This window comes from Ambystoma mexicanum, chromosome 2q (genome assembly GCF_040938575.1).
Source record: "Ambystoma mexicanum isolate Mex_15411 chromosome 2q, UKY_AmexF1_1, whole genome shotgun sequence".
In the NCBI taxonomy this organism is placed as follows: Eukaryota; Metazoa; Chordata; class Amphibia; order Caudata; family Ambystomatidae; genus Ambystoma; species Ambystoma mexicanum.
In genome coordinates, this window is record NC_090924.1 from 1283544830 (window position 1) to 1283558152 (window position 13323).

The 13323-nt window shown below is 49.4% G+C and overlaps 1 protein-coding gene across 2 annotated transcripts in view; it reads right to left on the reverse strand.

Annotated features, from left to right (window-relative positions):
• Nucleotides 1-13323, reverse strand: part of TOPBP1 (DNA topoisomerase II binding protein 1) — a 1370800-nt gene that overhangs the window by 828423 nt on the left and 529054 nt on the right. The window lies entirely within an intron of this gene.

Below are 13323 nucleotides of genomic sequence, written 5' to 3' on the forward strand. Positions count from 1 at the left end.
CTAGTAGCGGCTGGGAGCTAAATGAAAAAAGAAAAAAAAACTTCTCAAGCCTATGGTGGAAAAACGTCACCCGTCGGGCACAACCATTCATTAATTACAAATGTACAAAACTTAAAAAATTGACTTGTGCAGGCGAACTCGAGTTTCAGCTTTAAGTATCATCATTCCCATAACCTCTGCCTTCATCATGGCCAAAAACAACATTGTCAGGTAGTAAGAATTTTGTCAAATAAATGTATAGCCAAATGTCAAAAAAAAAAATCGCTGCTTGCTGCCCAGTGTTTGCATCTTCCTTTTGTGTGTGGCAACCTGTGCCTCTCAAATCAACCAAGTGTGGACAACCTGCAGCCAACCCAAAGGTGCACACATGCCAACATCACACTGTTCTCCCAAGCCCCACCAGACAAAACACAACCAGCGTGAGGATGATCACACAAGGACAGACTAGATTGCCAACCAATCAAATAAATGATGTTTCTCTTACCACAATCTTGGAGGATTGTCACCTTCCTCTTTAGTAAACGTCCAAAAGTTGCTGAGCATCCCACACGGAAAGACACTAAAGTAAGCGATACACCGGGTGCGGTGGAGTGCTATCAGTACACCCAAATGTAAGGGGCATAAGAAAACAAATGAAGAAACACCCCCTATCAGACCCACGATAGCCATCAATCAAAGGAATAAGCCATGTCTGTCGTGCTGTACACAGCGCTTACCAATTTTATGTTCGAAATGTGTAAGACACGAGCGAGCGCAGATCCTTTGTCCACAGGAGGACGCACCAGGGAAATACAGGTCACGTATGTCACAAATCATGTGGGTTGCTGTAAACAACTGCATTATGTGTTCATGTCCATACACGTGGCACCAGCTTGTTGGCTCCATCTCTCGTGAGCCCACTGATCACACAAAAAATGGCTGCCATCTTGGAAGGGTGTGCTGGTTCTTGTGTTATCATGCACTGGAACTGAGGCACCCAAATAAGAGCGGTTGAACGTAAAGGAATTCTACACGCCCATGCAAAAATGGAAGAACTTCCTTCTAAAGTGGTGTCCCACAATAATTCTGGATCAACAGGGAACAATAAAAAAAAAGAACAAGTTACTTTCTTACCTGGTAACGTTCTTTCAATGGGATGTTCCTCCGACATATTCCACATCTATGACAGTAATCACCACAGCTGTGCTGCTTCGGAAAATGTTTGCCGTCGGTGTCATACGTCGATATGCTGTCCATAGAGGGCCTCCGTCGAGAGCAGACGACACCGGATGTTATTCGTAGGACGCACTATGCCTCCAGCCTCAGTTGTAGTTTTTTCCCAGAACGTGTGGCACCTATCTTCTGCAGTATGACTACAGAAAGCCTTGCGGAAACGTAAGCTGCAATCGCATAAGAAATTCTGTAGAGGGGCAGGCTGGGAGGGTGCGATGTGGAATACGTCGAAGGAACATCCCATCGAAAGAACGTTACCAGGTAAGAAAGTAACTTGTTCTTCTAAGGGATTGCGTCCTCCAACGCATTCCACATCTATGACAGTCTCCCAAAGCAGTAGCAACATATGGAGGAGGGAAAATAATTTAGAATTTAGAATGCCCAATCAAATTGCAGAATAGAGGACAACCCTACCAAAGGCTAAATCTTGCCCATGGATGGAATCCAGGGAATAGTGCCTGACAAAAGTATGGAGAGAGGCCCATGTGGCTGCTTCACAAATATTACGAATGGGAACACCCCTCTGCAGAGCAGTGGAGGCAGCCACACCCCTAGTAAAATGAGCCTGTAAACCCACTTGAGGGTCCTTACCCGCTAGACGGTAGCATTCAGAGATTGTCAAGATGATCCAACGGGACATGGTCTGCTTAGAAACAGCTTGACCTAAACGGCTTCCAGCGTATCCTACAAATAGCTGATCGTCCACTCTAACCCAGGACATGCATGAGATGTAGAAACGTAAAGCTCTCCTAGGATCCAACCTATGGAGCCTCTCCTCTTCCTTACCAGGATGCAGAGGAGGATAGAACGCCAGAAAAATTACCTTCTGGCTCAAATTAAATTCCGACACAACCTTTGGAAGAAAAGAAGGACGAACCCCAAGGACAATCCTGTCCTTATGAAACACTGTGAAAGGTGGCTTGGCAGATAGTGCCTGCAACTCACTAACTCTGCGAGCGGAAGTAACCGCAACTAAAAATACAGTCTTAAAGGACAACAGTCTCAATGGACAAGAATGTAAGGGCTCAAACGGAGCTCCCATCAGGAACTTTAAAACTAAGTTCAAATCCCAACCGGGTAACTGGAAAGGTGACGGAGGAAACACATTAGTTAGCCCTTTCAGAAACTGAGAAATCAAAAGGAATCTTAAAATAAGAACACTCCTCAGACGAGCACTTAAATATGGACAGCGCCGCCAGATAACCCTTAATGGTACCAACTTGCAGGCCCTTGTGGGCTAAGGAAAGCAAAAAAGACAAAACCACAGGAATGGCAAATAAAAAATGATCCGCATTCTTCACCCTGCACCTGTCGCAGAACTTTCTCCAACGGCAACGATACAGGGACTTTGTTGCAGGCCGTCTGGCCGAAAGCAACACCTCCATCACGTCTTCAGAGAGTTCCCAATCCTTATACCTCAACCTTACAGAAGCCAAGCATGAAGGTTGAGGGATCTGACCTCTGGATGGAGAACCTGAACCCGCTCCCGTGAGAACAGATAGTCTCGGTAGGGAAGACGACATGGAGGGCAGATGGACAAGTCGAGAAGGTCCGGGTACCACGTTCTCCGGGCCCATACCGGAGCAATGAGGATCATCCGGGAACCGAACCTCGGTAACCATCCTTGCGAGATGACGGGGACTGGAGGAAACGTGTACAGCAGTGGGAAGGACCACTCTACCACAAACGCGGCCCCCAAGGCTCCTCTTGGAGGAATTTCCCGCGAGCAGAACATTTCGCACTTCCGGTTGACACTGGAGGCAAAGAGATCCACTTGTGGGGTCCGCCAAAGATCACCAGGAGAATCTCCTGAGCCAGCTCCCACTCGTGAGAGATCGCACTCTACCTGCTCAGAGCGTCCGCCATCTCATTTTCGTCTCCAGCAAGATGAACTGCCGACATCGAAATTTCCTGCTGGATGGCCCAGAACCAGGGCTGCATCGCCTCCCTGTACAGAGGAAGTGACCCTGACCCCCCTTTTGTTGAGGTAGTGCATGGCCAGTGTGTTGTCCGTCAGAATGAGGACATTCTTCCCACACAAAGTCGGCAGAAAAGCCTTCAGGGCAAGCCTGACGGCCCTCAGCTCCAACAGATTGATATGAAGTCTGGACTCCGACGAAGACCAACGACCGCTGACTTTCAACTCGTTGGCATGAGCTCCCCATCCCGTGAGGGATGCGTCCGTCACGATCGTCACCTCCGGCCAGAGTAGCCAAAACGGAGCCCCCTTCATCAGATTGCCTTTGACGGCTCTCCACAGAAGGTCCTGGGCGACCGAGGGCGGCACCTGAACGGGGTCCGACATCCTGCGGAGGACTGTGACCACTGCATCTTGAGAGCCCACTGCAGAGATCTCATCCGCAATCGAGCCTCTGGCACCAGAAGAATGCAGGATGCCATGAGGCCGAGCAACCTCAAGAACTCAAACGCTGGGAGACTCTGGGCATGTTGAAACTTGTGCACCATCTGCAGAATGTGATGAGCCCTCACCTGGGGAGGGAAACACTGCCCCAGGGATGTGTCGAGCACTGCTCCGATGTACTGGAGCCGCTGGGTTGGCATCAAGTGGGACTTCAAGTTGAGGGAGAAGCCCAGCCTGTGAAGGGCTTGGCAGGTGACTGACAGATGATCCAGGACTTGCTCGGCAGAGCGCGCCCTGATCAAGCAATCGTCCAGGTAGGGGTAGACGTGAATCCCCCATTTCCTGAGATACGTTGCCAACAACAACATGAGTTTGGTGAAAACCCTCGGGGCAGAGGTCAAGCCTAACGGCAGGAACCGAAACTGAAAGTGCAGGTCTCCAACCGCAAACCTCAGGTACTTCATGTGCTTGGGATGGATCGGCACATGAAAGTAAGCGTCCTTGAGGTCGAGAGACACCAACAATTCCTGAAGTTGAAGGACCTGGAGGACTTGAGAGAGAGTAACCATCTTGAACTTGTCCTTCCTGAGGAGCTTGTTCAAACCATGCAAGTCCATGATGGGTCTCAATCCCCCGTCTTTCTTTGCAATCAAAAAATAAGGAGAATAACATCCCTTGTTCCTCTCCACTACAGGCACCAGTTCTATGGCGCCTTTCTCCAGCAGGGCTTGAAACTCCTGCGCAAGGAGCGGATCCGGACTCTTCAAAGAGAGATTCCCTGGTGGATTGTCACGAGGCCTCTGCCGAAAGGGAAGACAGTAGCCCTGGGCTATATTATCCAGAACCCACACATCTGAAGTAATGGCACGCCATTCTACAAGATGCTGCGCCATCCTTCCTCAAACTGGCGAACCATGGGACATGGCTTCATGACTGACCTGAAGTGGCTGCGGCAGTGCCTGAGGGCAAAGAGGCAACTGCCCGAGCGGCCTTGACACCTCGAGTACCTTGTTTTCCACCTCTGGTACTCGTACGCTGGCCTCTTTGACTTGCAGCCCCCCTCGAAATACCAAAGGTTGAGTAATATCGAAAGGAACCTCCCCTCCATTGCTGTCCCCTTGGACGAAAAGGCAGAGGTTGGCGAACTGCAGCGCTTAACGACTTTGCTGCAGCTTTGGAGGTCTGCAACCTCAAGACTCTCGTCAGCCTTGCTGCCAAAAAGATGGTCACCATCAAAGGGCATGTTGAGAAGCCGGGCTTGTACATCCGGAGCAAACCCCGACTTCCGCAACCACGCAAATCTGCGCATCACGGTGCTCGCCGCCAGTGACCGGCTGACACAGTCTGCCATGTCCAGACCAGACTGAACGGATTCACACATGGCATCCTTGCCATCCTATACAAGGGCAAGAAAGCCATCCCGTTCCTCCCCTTCAGGAATATGTTCAGCCGCCAATGAAACAATTCCACAGAGTGTGAGTGAAACGTGCTAAGGCACACACAGGGTTGGCTGCCTTCAAAGCCATACTCCCTGAAGAAAAGACTTTCTTTGCCCAACCGTCAAAACGTCTGTCGTCCCCATCAGGAGGGATGGTAGGGTATGACGCCTGGTCTGCTGGGGCCCTAGCTGCCTGCACCACCAAACTCTCTGGAGTAGGGTGCATGGACAAGTAGCCGGGGTCGCCACTGGCTGGGCAGTACTTTTTCGGCAACTACTTCCCCACTCTCCGGAGCAGTCCAAGCCGCCGCCACCCTTCGTTGCAAAGCCATATGGAATGGCAGTACCGGGTCATTTGGTGTGCCTTGGTCCAAGATATCTGTCAGGTCATCCTGCAGAAAATCTACTGGTGGCCAGACCACCCCAAATACTCTGTCACCCTCGACATCAGCCGCCTGTACGAAGAGCCAGCATGCGTACCAGGCTCAGGCCTGCCAAACTCAACCTCCAGGGAAGTATTAAGACCACTGGCGTCATGCAAAGACTGACGCAAGTCTTCAATCTGGCTATGACCAGACAAAATCTCGTCAGGGACCTCATCCGGAACCAAACCTTCCTCAGACCCTTCCACCACCTCAGAAATATAATCCACAGGCTGGAATAAATCCCTGGAGGAGGGCACAGAAAAAGGCTCAAAGATAGGTCTCACCTACTTCTTTAGGGCCTTCCTCGGGGTATCCACCAACACACGGGAACCTCCAACAAAGCATCCTCGAAAGGCGTCGACAGAATCGGCGTGGAACGTGGCGCCGATGGCCCGACACAGGCCTTGACGGCAGAGCCCCGAGCGTGTCCTTCGACGGCCTCGGCGCAGATGGTGTCTAGGGTTTCCTCTGAGCCGGAGCTTCGAGTGCACCTCTTGACGGACATGGTGCCGATGGCGTCAACGTCTTCGAAGAAGACCTCACAGGCTACGACGGTCTCGAGGGCGTCGAGGACCGGGACCTGGAGTGGGCATGGCTGGAGCGATCCACCTTGTCTCCATGATCGCGCCGACCACCCGAGCCCGAAGGCGTGCGAGTGGTGGCTCTAGCACGGTCACGGCCGGCTTCTCGCAAAGGCGCGGACGGACCTGAGCCCTGCGATTAAAAAATCACCAACATATTCTTGCAAAATCCCTCCCATTCCGCAGGAGTAGAGTGCTTGTTGGGACAAGCAACCAGCCGATGGGCGGAGTCCTTGGACGAAGATGGGAAGGCGACCGGTGACAGCGCTTCTGCGAGTGCCTCGAAGAGGCAGAGGAATGGTGGGACCCACTCGGGACCGAGGACCCCTGGACTTACGCCGACGATGCAGAGAGTCGCCCCTTGAATCGTCGGTCGAAAGCTCCGCGGATTTCGACTTTCAGGGCTTGGAAACCCTACCGACAGAAAGCTTCTTCCGCTACCGCAAGGCCTTCGAAGTTAACGACTGGCAATCGTCACAATCATCCGTGGCGTGGTCCTCACCGAGGCACTAGAGGCAGGTGTCATGCGGGTCCGTAAGCCATATCTTGGAACCACGGTCCTGACACTTCTTGAAACCCGGCCACGGGGTAGAAGAGGATGAAGACATGATCTTCACAAACGAACAGGTTCGAAGAACCGATAGAGAAATAACTCAGAAGAACCGAGGCGCGCCAAGATCTCCAAAGCGAACACGTTCGCGGAAAAAACGGAACTGAGGCTACGGGCGTCGTGCGTCCTACTTATAACATCCGGTGACGTCGGCTCGACGGAGGCCCTCAGGACAGCGTATCGATGTCATCGACGCAGGATGCAGAAAATGTTCCGAAGCAGCGCAGCTGTGGCGATTACCTGTCAGAAATGCAATACGTCGGAGGACCCAATCCACTCGAAGTACCTCTTTTAACACCCTCTGTAAACCTATTGGAGTTCTATCCAAAATGACCGTCCGCGTACATCATCCAGCTGATTGCAAGCTCCCCCCAACTTTGGGTGGATGGTTATTTATACTTTCAAACCTTTTCCACATATCTCATTTTACAGGACTGGAGATGTTACATAGCGCTGTTTTAAACCCACATTTGTTTCAATGGCCGGTGATATGTTAATTCCTTTATCTAAGCAAATTGTCACTGTAGTCTCCAAATACATTTTTCTCAAAAATTTAAGAGTATTATGGGGCAGATCTTTCAATCTGCTAACTTGCTCCAAAGCTCGTCTCTATCGACACAGTCGAACGCTCTCGAGTAATAAAACATGCATATAATTTAGTAACCTTTTTATACGTTGCATCTGAAATAACGTGATTCAACATGACCATATTGTCTAAGGAACTATGCGCCTGCCTGAAACAAGTTTGTTGTGGTGGTGATAACTTCTTTTCCTTACTCCATTTATTAATGGTTTGCAATAGAAGCGAGCAGAATATTTTGCAGCTAGTGTGTGCCATGGCTAATAGCCAGTAGTTTTTAGGGGAAGTTCTTTTCTTTTTTTTAAAGATGGTACCAAATATGGCCTTATGGCAACTGTCCAGTATTGTGCCCTTTTGCCATATAGAAGTAAACAGTTTTAGGAGAATAAATGCACATTTTTCCGGGTTCCGTTTTAGGACTATATTTGCCAGCTTGTCCGGGCCAGGTGCTCTTGAGGTTTTCATCTTCTTTATTATTTTCAAGATGTCCACCACGCCAAAGTGGAATATCATCCCACCACTATCCCAGCTCATAACGATTATTCCATTCAACTTATTCTCCACATAGTATAACTGGGAAATATATTTTGTCCCCTCTTCCAATGTGATAACATTTACATCTGTGTTTTCATCTTCAATCAGATGCTGTCTGTATAAGTACCATAATTTTTGGGAATCGTGTGTTTTGTATAAGATAAAAATAATTTTCCAATTGGCATTATATCATCATGCTATGGCTTTTAGTCAATTTTTAAACTTCGTTCGATATGCAGTTATTTTCTGCCTCTTCCCACTCTCATTCATCCCCTTATCCCTCTTCAGACTGTTTATTTCTACCTTAACCCCCTTTTTCTTATCATTGATCTGGCTGTCATCCAAGTTATTTGTAAGAAACTGTAACGAACCTTGTTATCTAAACATTGCCAACACCAATAGAGTAAAAACCACCGACCTGTCCTGTTGTTCAAGATGAGAAGACTATAAGAAGCCCACCTCTGGTTACTTTAAGGAGGAGAGATAGAAAAATGTAAGGATTGAAGTAGAGTGATGAAGCATCAGTAGCCTCAATGAAGTGGTGTAGAAGGCAAGAATCCTAATCCCTTAGACGCTGTGTTGTGAACCTGCGGAGCTGTTGCTATCGTAATGAAAAGGAAACCGTTTTATAGAAGACCGACCTATGGACCTAGTAAGCGTCTCAATATAGTCTTGGTGTATCTGAATTTGTGTCTTTGGTTTTGGCTAGAGGGGAATGGCAGTTTTGTTGACTCGCAGGAAATTTCGGGAACACCTGGAGGCTGTGAGAGTCAGTGTATCAAGAGTTATGTAAGAAGGGCGAAGATGGTTAGGTGATTAGAAGCCACCACCCCAGGAGCCCATAATGTCAGAGGCTCCAAATGTACGTACCCGAACAATGTCTATCCCTTCGTTTAGTGAAGTCGAAGGGCGGAACTCGAGGGAATACACAAGTCGGGATGGGAGGAGCAGCGCCGTCCAGCGCGGCTCGAAAGTGTTGCGTGTTGTGGTGTAGCTACAGCGAGAATCCTACGCAGAGAGAACAAATAGTTAAGAGAAGAATAAGATTTTCTGAAGACATAAAGTAGTAATCCTAGAAACAAACTCACGAAGCATTGGTTCACAGGAATAGCAACGCATCTGCGCGTTGTACAGGAGAGTTGATAAGGAATGCTGCAGCTACTAACCCCCGCCATCTTGGAGGGGGAAATGGAAGCAATGTGGACACGGGACCAACAGTGCGACAGAAACCATTGCCTCCTGAGGGATACAACATTATTATGCTTTTTACCCATTCTTTGTGTTATGGTGGCTCTACTACTTTATTATACCCAGTAGATTCCTTATAGCCTGAAAACCATTATGAGCATTCTCTTGTTCCTCAATACTGAGTACATTGAGCATATCATCAAATTTATCCTGTTTTTTTTTCCGTCCAAAATATCCCGTTTCCCCCTGCTGTGCTTTGTATATTCAGGTACTCTCCTTTTCAACCTCTCTTTTGGTAGGGTATAGACAGGTTGCATTTTAATACTTTATGATCACTAAGGAGTGTCAATTTGTGTTCAGAATATTACTTCCAAAAATATAATCGAACCGGTAGCTCACTTTTCCGTTTGTCCAAGTGGGTTGTCTTTCACCCGGGATACATGCCTCTAAATAGGGCAGTCCCCAACTCAAACATATTTACCCAGGTAATCCTATTTATGATTTGTAAGGAGTGGTGCTTCTTACTTCCAAACTTGCTGAAACTGGAAGGGGGGGCTATGTCGTATTCCTCACACAAATCCTGCCATTTTCCCATTTCCTCTAAGGCCTCATCGCAATAGGCATTGAAATCCCTCACTACAAATTGTTGGGGAGAATTCTCATAAATGGCTGATTTCCCTTACCTAATGAGTCCCTCAACAGCTTTGCTGGATTTCTAGGGTTTATTTTTTTCACCTGGTAAGAGTGTGGCCTTTTTTCCCACTCTTCTTTTTTAAACATGCTTATTTTAAACCAAGGCAGGATGCATAACATACAGCATTGCGAAAACATCTCACATTTTCCGACAATCTCATTTAGCACGACCCTCTCCTCTCCACCCCCTCTGGCCCCAGGCCCTCCTCCCCCGGAACTCCTGCTCCGCGAACCCGCATGCCGTGCATCTCCCTCAGGAGTCTTCTTGGTCCTTCAGGGACCACCGAGTATTAATAGGTTTATAGTCAGGGCGGGGAATTTTTGATCATACTCCAGTACTGGGGCCAAGATGTCTTGGAAGCGGTAGAGGACTCCCGCCCTTGCCGCGGTAACCTTTGCCGCGATCAATATATCCTACAGCTTCCCCCACCACTTAGCCATACAGAGGCCGTCTGGGGATTTCCAGAAGCGGGCCAGCACAGTTTTGCCTGCTAGGAGACATTGGGTTCGTTGTTTCGCTCTGTTACCGGAGCGCGGGTAGATTCCGGGGATCGGGACACCCAGCAGGACGGGTTCGGGTTCCAACGGGTGTGCAGTCCCGATGATCTGTTCAATAATTACCATGCAATTCCAGAATTGCATGATCTTAGGACATGTCCACCACATATGGAAGAAGGAGCCCGGTTGGGCACACCCTCTCCAATAGGAATAGTCTACCCGGGGGTTCATGTGGTGAAGCCTAAGAGGGGGGTAATACCATCGCAGCATGATCTTGTACACACATTCCTTATTGGTGACACAGGTAGATGAGGAGTGGGTACAGGACCAGATATCCACACAGGTCTGGTCGTCAATCGGGTGACCCAGGTCGGCCTCCTATTGGGCCATGCACCAGGTTTTTCAAGTTAGGAAGTCACCCATGAAATGTCTATAAAGAGTCGAAATCCTGCCTAGGAATGGCAGATCCTTAAGGGTTAATTCAAGGGGGATGGGGGGCATGTGGCCGCCTCGAGAGTTTGGGGATGCGAGCACCAATGACGCAGCTGGAAATATGTAAATCTGTCTCTTTCTTGGAGTTGGAACATCTCCTTGCATTTTTCGAAAGTGCAGGGTATGTTTCCGGCATATAGCTGTTCCAGTGTCTCGAGGCCTCCATCTATCCAGTTTCGGAAGTTGCAGGGGTTCGCCCCAGGCGAGAAGGTTGGGTTGTGGAAGATTGGTGATAGGGGGCTTAGTCCTCTCGGGATTCCCTTTTGTTTCAGAGCCCAGTCCCAGGAGCTTAGAGTGAGTTTGGTTGTCAGCAGAAGTCTCTTCCAACACTCTCAGAGGGGGGCTGGATATGTGGAGGAAACCGCAGGGGGAGCGGGAGTTGTGCTTGCTCCAGTTCCACCCATCTGGGGCGGGCTGTGATTGCCAAGCACGGATGTGAGCTAGTTGCGCTGCCACCCTGTAAGCCTGAAAATCGGGGACTCCCAACCCCCCCAGTCTAGCGCTGCCTACCAGAGTCTTATGGGAGATTCTGGGTTTTTTGCCCCTCCATATAAACTTTAGCATTTTCCTCTGCAAGTCTTGAAGGGCGGGGGTAGGGACTGCTACTGCGAGGGAGGAGCAAGCATAGAGAAATCTCGGGAGCAGGTTCATTTTAGCAGCCGTAATGCGTCCCATCAATGCGATTTCTTGTGATGACCAATGCTTCAGATCCCCTTCCAGTTCCCAAAACAGTCAAGGGAAGTTGGCCTGGTATGTGTCTTTTGAGTTTGCCGCGATGTTAACTCCCAGGTAAGGGATGGTCTGCCTCTTCCATGCGATTGGGCACATCCTGGTTAGCGCCACCCGTTACCCCCGAGGGAGGCCGATGCCCAAGGCTACCGATTTGGAGAAGTTGACCGCGAAGCCGGTGACCTCCCCAAAGCTAGCTATTTCCACTAGGGAGTGCTTTACTGAGGAGCTGGGCTCTGAGAGCGTAAGCAGCACGTAGTCGGCATTTAGCGCAATTTTGTATTGGGATGGGCCAACCTGGGGACCCTTGATTAAATTGTTCAGCCTGATTCTCTGGGCAAAAGGTTCCATAGTTAGCGGGAAGAGTAAGGGCGACAGCGTGCAACCTTGTCTTGTCCCACAGATCATAGGTATTGGGTTGATAAAGATCTGTTGCTCCTCAGGAGGGTTTTTGGGGTTTTGTAGTTGGCCAGTACCATTGTCTGAAAGGTTAGGCCAAAACCGAAGGTATCTAAGGTGAATCTCAAATGTCCAGTCTACCCTGTCAAACGCCTTGATGGAGTCTAGGGCCATTAATGCGAGGCCCTGGGAGTTCCGGGAGGAGATGTCCACCAGGTTCAGGGTTCCACGAATATTGTCTCCTGCCGCTCTGTTTAAAACGAAGCCTGTTTGATCGCGGTGAATTATGTCCGGAAGTATGTGAGAAAATTGGCTAGGATCTTGGAATATAGGTTAACATCTATGTTCAACAGGGTGATTGGCCTGTTTGAGGCTGGACATTCCCTGGCTTGGGTAGGAGGATCATAGTAGATTCCTGCACCAAAGTGGAAGGGATCAGCTAAGGCTTGAATATTTTATAGAATCTCGAGGAGAACCCATCTGGGCCGGATCCCGAGTTTTAAGGGATTTGATGGCTTCTTCAACAGCCTCGTCGGTGATCGGTGCCTCCAGGCTCTCTCTCGTCGGGTCAGGCAGGCGCAGCAAGGCTGCTCCCCGCAGGTATTCCTCTTGTTAAGATTGATCCCATGGGGATGCGGTCATCACCTGGGTTAGGTGGTCCACTGCCAGCTGTTACTTCGACTCTGCATATTGAATCACTCCTTGAGGATCGCGTAGCCCAGTGACGGTATTGATACGTCTAGCTTTGCCCAGCTTGGTTACCAGTAGTTTGTTTGCTTTGTTGTTTTTCGCATAGTAGAATTGTCTGGTCTTGACTATTAGTTGCCCGGTATGCTCGGCGTAGTGGGCCTCTAGTTTCTTTCTGGCTGTGCGAATGGCCAGTTGTGTCCTTTCTCCTTACGAGTTTCCTCCGCTGTTTGAAGCTCCTCCTCAAGAGCTTGCCAGGCTCTTCGCCTGTTTCGGTGAAAGGCCACCTCTTGTGCTATCAGCTCACCCCTGATCACTGCTTTCATCGTGTCCCAGTTGTTTGCGGGGGATATGTCTGTAACCTGGTTTTCCTCGAGGAAGTTCTTGATCGTGGTTGCGATTTTATCCCTTATTGCCATGTCATTGAGGATCGGTCGTAAAGAGACCATCTGCCTGGGGCATTGGCTTTCGGGGCTCCATGATTATTGGCGCATGGTCAGATAGGACCCTTGGGCCAATGGTTACCTTGTTAGCGTAGGCGAGAGTTTGAGGGGAAGTTAAGAGGAGTTCGATTCTTGAGAAAGTTTGATGAACATAGGAGTAAAAGGAGTAGATAGGTGGAGCACCCGCCGCAAGTCAACCACTTCCATAGTTCTGAACAGGTGCAAGAGGCTGAGCGCCTGCGTAAAATCTTCAGGGGTGGGAGGGTGAGATTGGTCTCTGGTGGGGTCTGGTACTCCGTTGAAATCCTCCCTATTATTGTCTGGCATTCTATAAAGCCCAAGAGGGAGGCGCCCAGTGAGTGGTAGAAGATTGCTTGCCCCGAGTAGGGGGCGTATACTGAGACAAAGGTGTAGAGGTCTCCCAGTAAAAGGGATTTAACTGCTATGAACCG